This window comes from Columba livia, chromosome 5, assembly GCF_036013475.1.
Source record: "Columba livia isolate bColLiv1 breed racing homer chromosome 5, bColLiv1.pat.W.v2, whole genome shotgun sequence".
Classification (NCBI taxonomy): Eukaryota; Metazoa; Chordata; class Aves; order Columbiformes; family Columbidae; genus Columba; species Columba livia.
The window spans coordinates 13,933,231-13,947,236 of record NC_088606.1 but is presented as its reverse complement, the minus strand read 5'-3'; the positions used below and the strand labels follow the sequence as shown (position 1 = coordinate 13,947,236).

Genomic DNA, 14,006 nt, shown 5'->3' with positions numbered 1-14,006 from the left:
ACAAGATCTGAAGTATTGCCATAACAGTGATGACAATTTTGACAAAAATAACCTACAGAAAACACTAACAAGATTAATGATGGAAAAGCCCGTACTGTTTCCACTTAAAATTGCATTCCACTTCAAATACAATGTAAATTTGTTTCCCAAGAACTCCCTTTGCCATAATCCACACTATTTCCCTTCTTTAAGAGCAAGCTTTGATATACTTGCTCCTTGACGCAAGATCCTGCACTCGGAAACAGCCCTATGGACAGCCCAGCAAATACAGAGTGCCCAAGCTGCTTCTCTCCCAAAACAACTTGCACCCCTCAAATGCAGTTCCTTCCTGCTGGTTAAGAAACTGTCAACTGTCCTACACAAAATAAGGACAGCCATGCTTAAATTTTTCATCTGATAATCAAGTGACGAATGCCACCTCCAGCAGCAGCCCACAGCTCCAGACACATGTTATTCTGCAAGAAGAGGGAGATCATGGCACACACATACATTGTTACACACTGTAGTCTTCTTCCAAGTCCATCTGATGGGATTCTGCTTACCATTCCTCCTTCCTTTTCTAGTGTTTGGCCCCGAGACTCAAGACCCCATAAAGGCACATGGCTTCTTCCTCAGTTGTCTTGATTCAAAACCACATCCCCTACTATCCTCCCATCTCCATCCATCATCTCCTGGAGGGACAGTAACAACAGAAATTGCTCTGTTCTGTTTCTTTTACAAGCCTACAGTTTTCATGCTCATCTTGGCCTTCTTTATTTCTCTTCTTCCGCTACCCTGTCTTTTACAAGAGGAAAAGTACCAGTGACAGCAACCAAGAGCAGGTACTTGGAGAAGCACAGGAAAGGCATGACCAAGGGATTTTTCTCCAATATGTTCACCCAGCTTCTTGTAGTCCAAGCTGCAATGTAATGAGTGCTATACTGTTTTGTTCCACCTCCATTAACATATTAGCACTGAATTTTAACTCTTACTCGTGCTTTCATAGACATCAGCAACAACTGATTTTTTTTACTGTTGTCATTTAACCTGTAAGAAAAATACTGGAAATGGTGATAAAAGGTCCTCGTTCTTCACCACGTAAGTCATTGTTGATATTAAGGTTTACATGAAGCTGCAGTCATTGGTCCCAGCCAGCACGTGTTCATGAGGGGAAAGTCCTGCTCGACCAACTTAATTTCCTTCTACGACCTAGGTTACAGACCTAGTTGACCAAGGGAAGCTTGTTGAAGTGATCTTTTTGGATTTCAGTAAAGCCTTTGATACTGTCTCTCACAGTATTCTTCTAGACAAGATGTCCAGCATACGGCTGGGTAAACACACAGTGCTGTGGGTGAGCAACTGGCTGAAGGGCCGGGCTCAAAGGGTTCAAGTAAATGGGGTTGTTGGGCTGGTGACCAGTCACTAGTGGGGTTCCACACGGTTCCATGTTAGGGCCAGTGCTCTTCAATGTCTTTATAAATTAGGTGGTCAGAGGACTTGAGGGATTGCTTAGTAAGTTTGCTGATGACACAGGATGAGCTGTCGACACTCTCTAGGGCAGAGAGTCCCTGCAGTGGGATCTGGACAAATTGGAGAACTGGGCAATGACCGACCACATGAAGTTTAACAAGGGCAAGTTTTGGATTTTGCACCTGGGACATGGCAACCCTGGCTGTACATACAGACTGAGGGACAAGATGCTGGAAAGCACCTCTGCAGAGAGGGATCTGGGGGTTCTGGTTTACAGCAAGACATGAGCCAACAGTGTCCCTGGCAGTCAAGAGGGCCACTCGTGTCCTGGGTGCATCCAGCACAGCATCACCAGCTGGGCAGGGAGGTGATTGTCCCACTCTGCCCTGCACTGGTGCAGCCTCACCACTGTGTGCAGTTCTGGGGACCACAGGATAAACAGGATATAAAGCCACTGGAGAGTGTCCAGAAGAGGGTTATGATTGGCGAAGGATTTGGAAGGGAAGCCATATGAGGCCCAGCTAAAGTCGCTTGGTTTGTTCAGCTCGGAGAAGAGGAGATGGAGGTGAGACCTCATGGCAGCTACAGCTTCCTCACAAGGGCAGGAGGCAGACACCGCTCTCCCTGGTGACCAATGACAGAACCCCAGGGAATGGCAGGAAGATGCGTCAGGCGAGGTTTAGGTTGGACATTAGGAAAAGCTTCTTCACACAGAGGGTGCTGGAGCACTGGAACAGGCTCCCCAGGGAGGTGTCACAGCCCCAAGCCTGACAGCGTTCAAGAAGACACTGGACAAAGCCCTCAGAAACATGGTGTGAACTGTGGGGTTGTCATACGCAGGGACAGAAATTGGACTCAATGATCCTTGTGGGTCCCTTCCAACTGAGGACATTCTATGATTCTATGACCAACTAACAGCAGTTCAGTGCACATTCACAACAGCTGACGTGCTTTGAAATTTTGACAGAGCCTCAAATGCAATTAAAAACTTTAGTATGATGCTATCTAAGCACACATAATTTCAATGGGAATTGTTTTTTTAACCCAAAACATACATAGGTCAGCCCTTACTGCAATTGGTTTGTAGTCACTATGAATCATAATAATTTTAACCATCAAAAATGAGGCAGCCCCTCTTTAAAGGGGTGGTGAAACTACTAACAAAAAGTTAACCCCTTTCTCCATGTGTTACTGAAAAAAAAAAAAAGTGCGTATATAATGTCAGACACATATTTTCTATGTAAATTCTCTAGGATGCACAGAAAAGACTGGATGCATATTAGACATATTTCACTATATATCTATGTGAAGCACCTGCTTCACATAACAGCTAGAGCAGAAGAAACTGAGCCTGGCTGAATGGCAAAAAGAATTTCTTGAGTATCACTGCATAGATTTTTTTTGTTGTTGTTGTCATTAAGTCCTTTTTTAATTGTGTTATAGTAAATGGCATAAATAATGCAAAACCAGGCAATAACATATATTCCAATTAACTGGACTGTCTACAAGGAAGAGATTTAAAGCTGAAGATGCTTAATGCCAAGGACTACTGTTTAATTGCAACAATAATTCCACCTAAGTGGAATGCCCTCAAGCAACCTAGCAGCAATTGGGTCCATGACTATTCCTATGCACTGAAAATTTCTCCTATCAGTTCTGTATATTTTTGGTCATAGCACCTTTGCCTAGCCTCTGCTTTCTACACATATTGCAACTCCAATATGATTTCCTATTGCCTGCTAGGCTGCTCCTTTCCAATCAGATAACTATGTCGGGCCATTACACAGACAACCCACATTTCCAATCACAGTATAGGCAGCTGTGACAGCTGAACTGTTTCTGGGCCTTTCTCATGTAACTAATCCACGTATTGAAGTTTCTCCTCCAAGAGCTCAGTGATACAGATGTAACTGTACATCAGATACAAAACAACCCTTTCATTCAAAGAACTTCCTACTCTCACAGTCCTTGCAATACTAATATGAAGTAACAAAAAACATCTTGCAAATCTCTTGAATGAAAAGGAGGAAGGAAGGATGATATCCATAGCAGAAAACAAGTTTCTACAAGCTTTGAGACCTGTTTTATGCTATGTGGCAGTATATGTGATTCTTGCCCTCAAAATGAGTTTCATTATACATTCATGTCTTGTAAGCACTTAAATTGGCTGAACATTTCAATACCACTGCTGGAACGAAAAAAAAAAAAAAAAGACCTATATTTGGACACTGAATTGACACTACCCAGTGTGCACAATTAAATTGTACTTGAAGTTATAAATATCTGAATTCATCTACAGTTTTGCATTGTTTCCTGGAATACCCTGTCCTTACAGAAGAGAATCTAAGCAGTTTAAAAATAACTGCTGTATTTTTCCCTAGCTAAGAGTGAAGCACAGCTGTTCCATGAAGCTCCTGCCCACAGCAGATGAACTCTGTAAAGGTGTGCTCCGAGATGGTGCTGCTGGCACTTCACCTCAACCATCAGTGCTTAGGAATCACTATCAGACAACAAAGGACAAAACACACCTGCACAGTACAGAAGTGTTTATTCAATGCATAATTAATGCCAAGGACTTCCAGGCTGTGGCCAGGAACTAGTGTGAATAAGGAAAAGATAACAGTGTGGAGAATTGCAGTGGGTATTTGCATACCTTTTCTTAACATTTCCAGGACAAGGAAATATCTACATCAGGTGATATGCTTGCTGTTAAATGATATTGTGAGTCTTGTACAATTCTAAAAGACACCAGACAGGTCATTTTGAGAGAAGATGGAGTTCATAGCAGTAGGAAGGAAGAAAGAAGTTTGGAATGGCACTCCAGCTCCATGAGAGCACATTGTGCTTTCTCAGAGCCAGACAGTACACCTGCCTGCTTTCCTGCTCCAGGTATGGAATGAAACCAGCTAGTGGTATATAAAAATGTATCACTGGTCATTCTTGTAAATAATGAATCAGCATTACTATCATTCATGTCATACATACACATGCAAAGACTGATGAAAACTGAGCTCTCTGTTATAAAGTAAGGTAGTGCAGTAGTTGCCAGCACGTAAGTTGTAGCAGTACACAGATTTACTGCAATGCAAGCCATGAACAGAGCACCTCCAGAGTTTTCCTTAACAGCTCAAAGAAAAATCTTTCCCAATAAAATTACTACAGACCTGTCCCATAGCAGGTGCTAATGATTAGGGGCTTTTTTGCTGGGGAACTGTCACTGAAGGGATCATAGCCCTCAAGCCTGGTTATGATTACACTTGAAGATACTGCCATTTTAGTATCCTTGAGAACACCCATAGCAGACCAAGCATTTAGCATTTCTAAATCCCAAAATAATACTATTTTGACAGTTCAGAAAGGAACCTCTGACTAACATTTAAGTGCTATGTGTATTGTAAAAAAAAAAAAACAAAACACTTAAGAAGCTTCTTCTATGAATGCCTAATAAGTGATGTAATTGAGGGCTTAATAGCAATTGGAAAGCGTCCCAAATCCACTTGCCTTAAGCAACCCATGTAGTGGTTAAAATGGTGGCTAATGTTGAAAGTGTGACTGGAAGTTTCAGGTAAAACACTGGCAGTTTTCTGATCTTTTTATTCTAGACCTTGAAAGTGAAGGAGCAGGTTTCTCCAAGCCCCTTTTAGTTTCTGGCATTCACAGCTGGCAACTTGAGCCCTTAGAGTCTCCTCCATGTTTACTTAAACTACTGACACCACAGTGGTTTGAAATGAGAAAGCTTTTCACACAGGCATTTACTGGGCTGTCAGGTACAAGAAAAATGTAGCAATAATAAGTATTATTTGGCTTCACCCCTGAGGAGCTTTCAAATGTTTGATAAAATAACCACCAAAATGCATACAGACCACAAGGCACTATAAACTGGCATCAGCTTCTCAGAAATTTTAATCCTCACAATTCAGAATAACTGTGGTAGAACTGCTAGTTAGCACATTTATTTTGTACATTTGCAAGTGACAAAAGAGACCAAAACAGAAATATTTTGAACATTTATTTTAGCACACCCATTACAGAGTAAGTGCATTGTGCTTTCCAGTCCCAGAACATGACCAGGATGACCACATCACTTTCTGAACAAAGCCCTCTTCTCCGTTTTAAGGGAGAACGATTGAACAGCATCTTTTCACAAGAGAACTGCCTCAAGTAGTCTAATGCACTGTTAACATGTCTGCTGAAAATCTTTTTTTTCTACCCCCTGCCTTATTTCCATTCAAACCACGAGCCATGTCATTGACATATCTGTCTAACCCTGAGGCAGGCCATGCATCAAAACCAAGAGGAGGGCTGACCAGACCCTACAAGTGATATTCCAAGCTGCAACCATTTCTATAGTCACCCTACAAACCGCAGGTATCTCTTGGCATGAGCACCTCCAGACTGAAATTTCAATGTTCTTATTTCTAACTACCTAGAGAAAGAGAGATGATGACTTCCACTCTGACCAATTCTTCCTTACAGAACAGAAAGGACAGAACTGAATATGAACACTGTGACTATTATCACAGAGAAACCACTCCTGACATCTTGCTGCAGGTGATATTGGTAGATGCCTCTCCACCAAAGAAAACTGCATTTTGGGAGCATCAGTACTTTCCAAAACTAGACTGCTCATGTCCTATGCCTTAGGCCAACATGTCACACACTGTCAGCATAGAAGGCTGCAAAAATGTTCTCCAACCAGTTTTTTGTTATTAAAATGATCTGGCATTTCTGAGAGTTTTCTAGAAAATATAAAGTTGTATCTTCATAGAAGGTAAAATGTTCCTCAGTTGCACAGAATTTTCCTTTCTTCAAGTACAATAAAACCTCAGTAAGACAAATCAAAGCTGCATCACTAGACTAACTTTCCACCTTCAAAGTATGCAAATACTGTGCTTAAGACCTCCATTCACTAAAGTCTGCAAAGTTTTTGGCTGTTCATATCATTGTATGAAATTCTGCACTAAACCTCCAAATCACTTGCAGAGACCAACTACAAGGCACTATAAAATAAAGCGTACCGTTATCACATTAGAATGTATTTTCATGTTAGCTTTCTAAATGCCCAAACTTGAAGTGCAACGGGACAGGAGGTTTTTTTGTATTCAGGAATTGATTCAAAGAACTAATAAGCCAGAGAAACAGGCTGTACAAGCCAGGCATCCTACAGTGACAGAAGGAAATCACAACATTATCTGTCATTGACTTGAAAGCAGGAATTCTATTTTTTAATATAACATTGAGAAATGCAAAAATTGTAATTTCATGAACCCTCACAGAGCTCACTATTATTCCCAAGCAGCAGCTGGGAAAAAAGTGAAAAATAACTGCTTAACTTCCGACTTTCAGAAAAAGGGGCAGAGAACAAATACTAGTCTGAATCTCACAACCACATGAAAACCCAACAGTAATTTTCTGCACCTCTAAGCTTTACAGTTATATCAGCTTCTTCACCGTATCAGCACACAAAGCCTCTCAAATTGGTCTGACAACAACAATTTTACTTGTTTCTGATTGACAGAATCAGGTGCAGCATACTCCAGAGGGAAGGGATGCTTCTCTATTTTAAGCAGAGTTAATATATTAATATGCTGTCAATGCAACTCTGCTTAGCAAAGTGGAAATTTAAACATTGCTGCTGGTCAGCCAAAGCAGACAGCCTTTCTTCCTTCTTCACCAGCCAACCCTCGCTACATTCTGCAAGTCTGAAAATACTATTCCAGTTCCTCGAGGAAAGACATTCACCCATACACAGCCCAGCTGTCCTGTTTTTTTTTTTTTTTTTTACTTGGAGAAGGCAGCTTCCAAAGAAGAGATTATCCAGTTGTGAGATCGTAGATACATATATGACAGCCTCCAGATATTAAGACATACCAGGAATATCTAAAGCCAGGCACTATTACCTTCCACACTGAGCAGTAGTAGTTATAAAAGTGCTGCTGGCTTACAGAAGTTAGCAATGGAGCATCAGGAAAAAAACAAGAACAAAACAAAACAACAGCAACAACAAAAACAAACCAACCCTGTCAGTGTTGGTTTTTCAGTAGAAAATTGTTGAAAAGTATCAGTGTCATCAAGCTCCTGAATCCCAGCAACTCTAGTGGTGCCACCTGGGAGCTCACAGACCACTCAGATGCCACAATCTGTATAAGGCAATGGAGCATTAACCTAGAAGGTTGGAGCCTATTTTGAAAAGTTTCATAAAAAAAAAATCCTAAAAACTGGACAAGTAGGTCACAGGCTTTCAGATACACACCAGTAGCTATTTCCTAGCAACATGTTCAACAAAAAACAACCTATGCAGAATGCATTATAGAAATGCTTTTGTATCAAAGGTTCAATTGGCAAAACTGAATAAATTAACCTGTTGTCCTTGTTTCAGCTGTGATAGAGTTAACTTTCTTCCTAGTAGCTACTATGGTACTGTGTTTTGGATTTAGAATCAGACTAATGTTGATAACACAGTGACTTATACACAGAGGAGATCCTGCTGAGCCTTCTTTTCTCCAGGCTGAACAGTCACAGCTCTCTCAGACTCTTCTCATATAAGCAAAGTCCCTTAATCCTCTCAGTGGCCCTCTACTGGACTCTCTTGCATAGCTCCATCTCCCTCTTGTACCAGGAAGCCCAGAACTGGGCACAGTACTCCAGATGTGGCCTTACCAGTGCTGTGAAGGGAAGCTGTTGAAGCAAGTAACCTTGGAAGCCATTCCCAAACATATGAAGAGCAAGGTGATTGGGAATAATCAGCATGGATTTATGAAGGGGAAGTCATGTCTGAAGAACCTGTAACCTCAAGGGGAGAGCAGTGGATGCTGTTCATCTTTGCTTTAGTAAGGCTTTTGACACTGTCTACCACCACATGCTAATAGACTAGCTGATAAATTACCAACTGAATAAGTGGACAGTGAGGTGAACTGAAAACTGGCTGCAGTGCTGGGTTCAAAAGGTTGTGATGAACAGCACGGAGTTCTGCTGGAGGCCAGTTACAGCAGTGTAGTGCAGGGATTAATACTGGGACTAACACACCGATTCCCAAATTACATAATTACAGACACTAAGATACTGTTCAGTTGAATTACCTAGAAGGGAATCTGCAAAACTAAATCTTTCAGAAGTCCTCATCAGAAATATTTCAGAAGTTCTTAAACCCAAAAGCTCCTTCTCTCAGTACTGGAAGTTAGTTATGCAGCTACACCCATAAACTTTGTCAGCAAGCTAAGATAATCAAATGGCTCCAAGAGTGGCCACAAAGACAATTAATCCAACACCCCTGAAGACCGGGCAGGGGCAGAAAACAGCCTGCACCTCATGCTTGGTTGCCACCATTCCCTCCCCAGAAAGCAACTCATGTTCCTTTAAATTATTATCAGTATAGGCACACCAAGCAAGACCTAGTATATGGGAGGTACTGGATCACCAATGCAGGTTCTGTGGAAGTGGAAACCCATACATTACATCATCTTCCCACCTGACTAAAACAATACCATATGAAAACTCTGGGTGCCAGCACTATAAAGCATTAAAGGCAAAGGAAAATTCTGCTATTTCTATTAACTACTTGGTAAGAAATACGGGCAGCATTTGCAATGTAAAAGACTTAGTTTTATTGAGAGTTGGATAACTCCATCATTGTACATCTTATCCTAAAATATATATATAAATATATATAAAAAGCAAAAATTGGTCTACATGCAAAAGGCTAGAATCAGTCTGCTAACAGAAGAGCCCCAGAGAGGGACTCTCCTCCTTTCAGTACAGGTTGGTCACTCTCAACAGAAACAACTGAAACTTATTAGAACTGATACAGTTTACAGTCCATCTTCAGCTACAAAGACAATTTTGGTCTACATTAACACCCTGGCAGAAAACCATGGTGGTTCAAGCACTGCTATTCAGGCACTTCCTGGACAGGTCACCAAATTCCTTCAGGGATACTGGGAATACACCCATCATAAAATAAAACTGGAAGTAGATACTAATCTGTCATCCCCTAATATTTAACAGCCTTTAACTTTGGACTCAAAAAAATCCTTCTGAAAAGAATCTCGCAAATTAGAAGTTTTGATTCTTAATAGGATATTAGCAGCTACAGTCTCAGAAACACACCTTCTGCTTTATATCTGCCTTATGTATTACTTACATGTGACCAGCCTCAGAGCACGTAAAGACTTGTTTGCATGTACTCAGTGCAGATAAAACTGATCTCAAGCACAGTCATTCACACCTCAGCATGCTTCAGCCCAGGCTGGAACGACAGGTGGAATCCTCCCTGCAGATGACGGGTCTGCTGCTCTAGCCTGGTAGCAGATCCCAGAACTGAAATACAAGACTTCGGTGCTAATTCTTCCTTACTTTAAAGAAAGAAAAAGCATTAGCAGACTTGCTGAACAGTATGGGAAGTGGTAAAGGACAAACAGGGATAGATGGAGCAATTGGAATAATCATTTGGTGGAAGAGATGCAGGCAAGAGCCAATGTAGGGCAGAGGAACTAAAAACAGAAAAAGGGAGCAGAGAAGGTTACAGCAGAGAAAGGGCAAGAGCAAGAATGCAGAGCAATGTTAAAACACTCTCGGGCACTGAATTTGCCTGTTAATTAATCCAACAGAAGCCTCTTCAAAGTCGAGCTCCAAACACACAAAACTAAAGCCAGACAATGCTAATGGGGCATTTTTGCGGTACAATGAAAAACTCCTAGTGTACTTCATTGAGATTTGAGAGGTTCTTTCCCTTATTTTACACTTAGCATTCTTGGTTAAAACAATACAAAACATCTAAAACCAGACTAGGAAGCTGAAGTAAGTTAGCTGGCAAATGGTGGTCAGAATTAAATTAATAATCCCATTTGCTAAAAAACACTGCACCATCACAGGTTTATCAACATTAGAACAAGTCTAAAGCATCTGGAAAAGAAGGAAGACTGAAGCACTGCTGTATACACTGCATGCATCTACTCTGCGGAGAAGAAACTTTATTAATCCCATTTTGTTTTTAGTTTAAGGAAAGACTGATGGTACATAAATAATACTGTGATACTGGGAAGAAGCCACTCTGCAGAATAGTATCAAAAGAAGTTACTAAAATCAGCTAAATGTTTATTTGATGCACTTACAGAAAACACCAACTCCAACAAATTTAGCTAATTGTGGAGAAGCAACTTCCAAAGACATTTAATTTTATAATCAGAATCAAAAAGAACATGCCATGATAATATTCTGACTTGAGATGGTCAAGATACTCCTAGATCTACTGGAAAAAAAATAGTTTGACATTTATTCTCCTTCTGCCCCCCATTGCAGTTGAACCTTGTTAGATACTAAATACAAGACTGTCTCATAAATTAAATATAAACTTCTGGCAAGAAATCATTAATTTGAAGGGACCACAAAATGCTAAAGGGCCAAGAAAAATGGCTACATTCAAGACAACATCCCAAAGAAAAGTGTATATTTCATAATTACTATCACTTTTATCAGCTTGCTAATTCTGAACTATTATATTAATAACTATAGGATAGTCCCTACATCCCGCACCTTCCATTAAAGCTTTCCTAGTCTGAAGGCGTGATTTTTACTATAAACATCTCACTGATCATCTAGGGAAGATTAGCTGCCTCACAGAAAACAAGTCTTTCTTAATGATTAATAACCCCCTTGCCTCTCTTTTGAGCCTGCTCCTCAGGTAACTATTTGCCTAGAAAAACAAACAAACAAACAAACAAAAATTACTCCTTGCAGAACAGTAACATTAAATGAACTGCTAAACTCTACCAATTTGCCAAACTACTTTTGTAATTTCATTTCTTTGCTTGAGTTTCTCGTTCCTTCTGAAGACTCCTGCAGACTTTTTTTTTTTTCTCCAAATTCCTTTCCAGGAGAATGAAAAAAATCCCTATTTTCATTTTTCTAAACATGCTCTTCCTTTAGAAAATATTAACCTCACTTTGTAAAATGCAACTTGTAATTGAGAATGAAGCAAGTCACATGGATTTATTTAAGTCATTAGCACAGAGATGACACAACAGCACAGGCCTCCAAAACCCCTTGATGCTTAAACCATGGGCATCATGATGTGGCCTTTAGCAAGCACAAGACATTATGACATTTTCATAGTAAAGATATGGATGCCCCGAGATCTCCAACACTGTCGAACTGCCACTTTCTTACACAGAGCAACCACTTAAACAGCCATTTGCTGAAAACTACCCAATACATCAGTTTAACTGTATGATCAGCACCACTATGATAAAGTATGTAATACTTCAGATATACCTGACTATACTTTTTAGAATGAAAGTATCACTAAGACGTACACCTTCCTATGCAGAGAGACATTATGTGATTTATTATTAAACTTATAATTTCAATATTGTACATAATTCATTTAAAGACTCAGATTTAACTTTTGTGTACAGATCAGGCCACGTCTAAATGGAACCAGCAACACAGAGATTACAAATTATTTCAGGGTTTGTGACATTTCTTCCCCCGACATCCTAAGTCTATTTCTAGGCACAACATGCCACGGAATTATTTTCAACTGTACTTCAACATATACTTCAATCCAGCTTGCTAAACATAACTGAAAGCTCTATTAAAGCATAAGTTGGCATGCTTGAACCTCTACCATATTAAATTACTTAACTGAGCAAAAAATATCTGGAAATACCCCCGCCTTTGTGCCCAGGCGCTCCAACAACTTGTACGCTGCCTTACTATTTTATACCAGGAATCAGACATCGGACATGAAGAACGCTACAGCTGTTTACTCACCTACAAAACATTCTATGTTTCACTTTATAGTTACAGGCTTACAACAACTGAAAGAAGAAAACACTCGTGAGACATTAAGCTAACATTAGTAGCAATATTCACAGAAAAAAAAAGCTGTCACCTGAAGAGGCAGGTGCCTATGTTACATGCTCTTAGAAGGGAAAAAGGTAATTTGCTTTCAACTTGATCTCTTGAGCAAGCTTAGATTCCAAGGACAAATCCATCCAAAAGAGCAGATATAAAGCTTGGGAGAAGACCAAGCTTGAACTGAGCTGTGAGGGACAATTTCCAAAAGGAAGAACTGAGCTTGTCCTGACAGCTAAATATTGTCTTTGGGTAAAAACCCCAAATGCCACATAAATTCAAAATTTAGGAAGTTGCTACGAACTGAAGATAAATGCAAAGAACGGCCTAAGCTTAAGCAACTCTAAGCAAGGGCTGCTGGGTAAGAAAAAATATGAGGAAGGATTCACAAGAAGTTCTGTCTCAGCAGCTGCTGTAGTTACAGGGGGAGGCTGAAACATCTAGGCTGTTTCAGGAGCAACACCCCTGCAAAAAGAAACATTTTAAATTATTTACTCTAATTTAAAACCCCACCTTTCTTCCTCCAAAGGTTTTACCCCTTTACTAAAGCAGGCTAGGGACTGGGTGAGAAAAGGAAAGAAACCAGAGCACACTTTTCCTGCCAGAGGAGGGCTCTGAGGAGCCACACACCAGCTGAAACGCTCCTGAGCCAGACCTCGAGAGCGGGAGGTAAGGGAGGCTCTGGAAAGCTGAACAAGTGGGAGTAGGGAGCATTCAAAATGTGTCACACATTAAAAAGGGAATTACATCACGGGTAAAGCAGTTTTAAGCCATTTGTTTTACTCTGGCTTCTGATCAGCCTCTTCAAAAGGGGGGTGAGGGGAGGATAGGACAAGAGAAACGGGAGTGAAAACGCGAATGTCACCGCCTCGCTCGCTTCAAACCCGCGCAGACGGGGCTGAAACTAGACCGACCCACCCACGGCGGAGCACAGTGAGCCGGCGGCGGGCCCGGGACCGCACGGCAAACGCCTCCGGCCAGCCCGTAGGAGGGAGAAACGGCACGGCGAGTGGGCGCCGGTCCCCATGCCTTCACCGGCGGGGCGGAGGCTACGGCTCCCGGGGGAAGGGCCGTGGTGCGTGGGCGCCCCGCGCGCGGGGTGCCGGCGGCCCGGCGGGGGAGGAGGCCAGGGCCGGCGCCTCGAGGGGGAAGAGGGGGCGGCGAGGCCTGGGCTCCCGGAGCGCGCCCCGGGGCGGTCGTGGACGGGGTGCCCGGAAAGAGTGGAGCCTCCTGCGGGAAGGGAGGCGGCGGGGCCGGCCGCGGCGGGGCGAGGCCTCTGGAAGGGATGAGGAGAAGGGCCCGGGCCCCACCGGGGTGGGGGGAACCCAGCCAAGGGGCAACCGGCTCAGACCGGAAAAGGACCTCGGGCACGGCCCGGCCTTACCTCCCTCGCGGCGGCAGCTCCTGCCTCGCCTGCTGGGAGCGGCGCGGAGCCCGAGCCCCTCGCACCGGACGCCGCTGCCCGCGGGTGGGGAGGCGGCGGCCGAGCTCGCCCCAGCCCCGCACTCCCGGCTCGGCCCCGCCCGCCGCCTGGCCCCACCTCCTCTCTCACCCCGCCGTCGCCATTGGTCCAGCCGGAAGGTCCTACCTCCTCCAGGACCCCTAACAGCCAATCCACAGCGACCACCCCTTCGTCTTCTCTACCGGTCTTAAAAAAAAGGGGCATGGCCGCCCCCTCATTGGCTGAGGTTTAACCCATGCCT

The 14,006-nt window shown here is 42.6% G+C and overlaps 1 protein-coding gene across 1 annotated transcript in view; it reads right to left on the bottom strand.

Annotated features, from left to right (window-relative positions):
• Positions 1-13,846, bottom strand: part of SETD3 (SET domain containing 3, actin N3(tau)-histidine methyltransferase) — a 57,346-nt gene extending 43,500 nt beyond the window's left edge. Inside the window, exon 1 of the mRNA XM_065063524.1 lies at positions 13,688-13,846. The gene's annotated coding sequence lies outside the window, so the exon portion shown is untranslated. The remainder of the gene's footprint in view (positions 1-13,687) is intronic.
• Between the last annotated feature and the right edge of the window lie 160 nt (positions 13,847-14,006).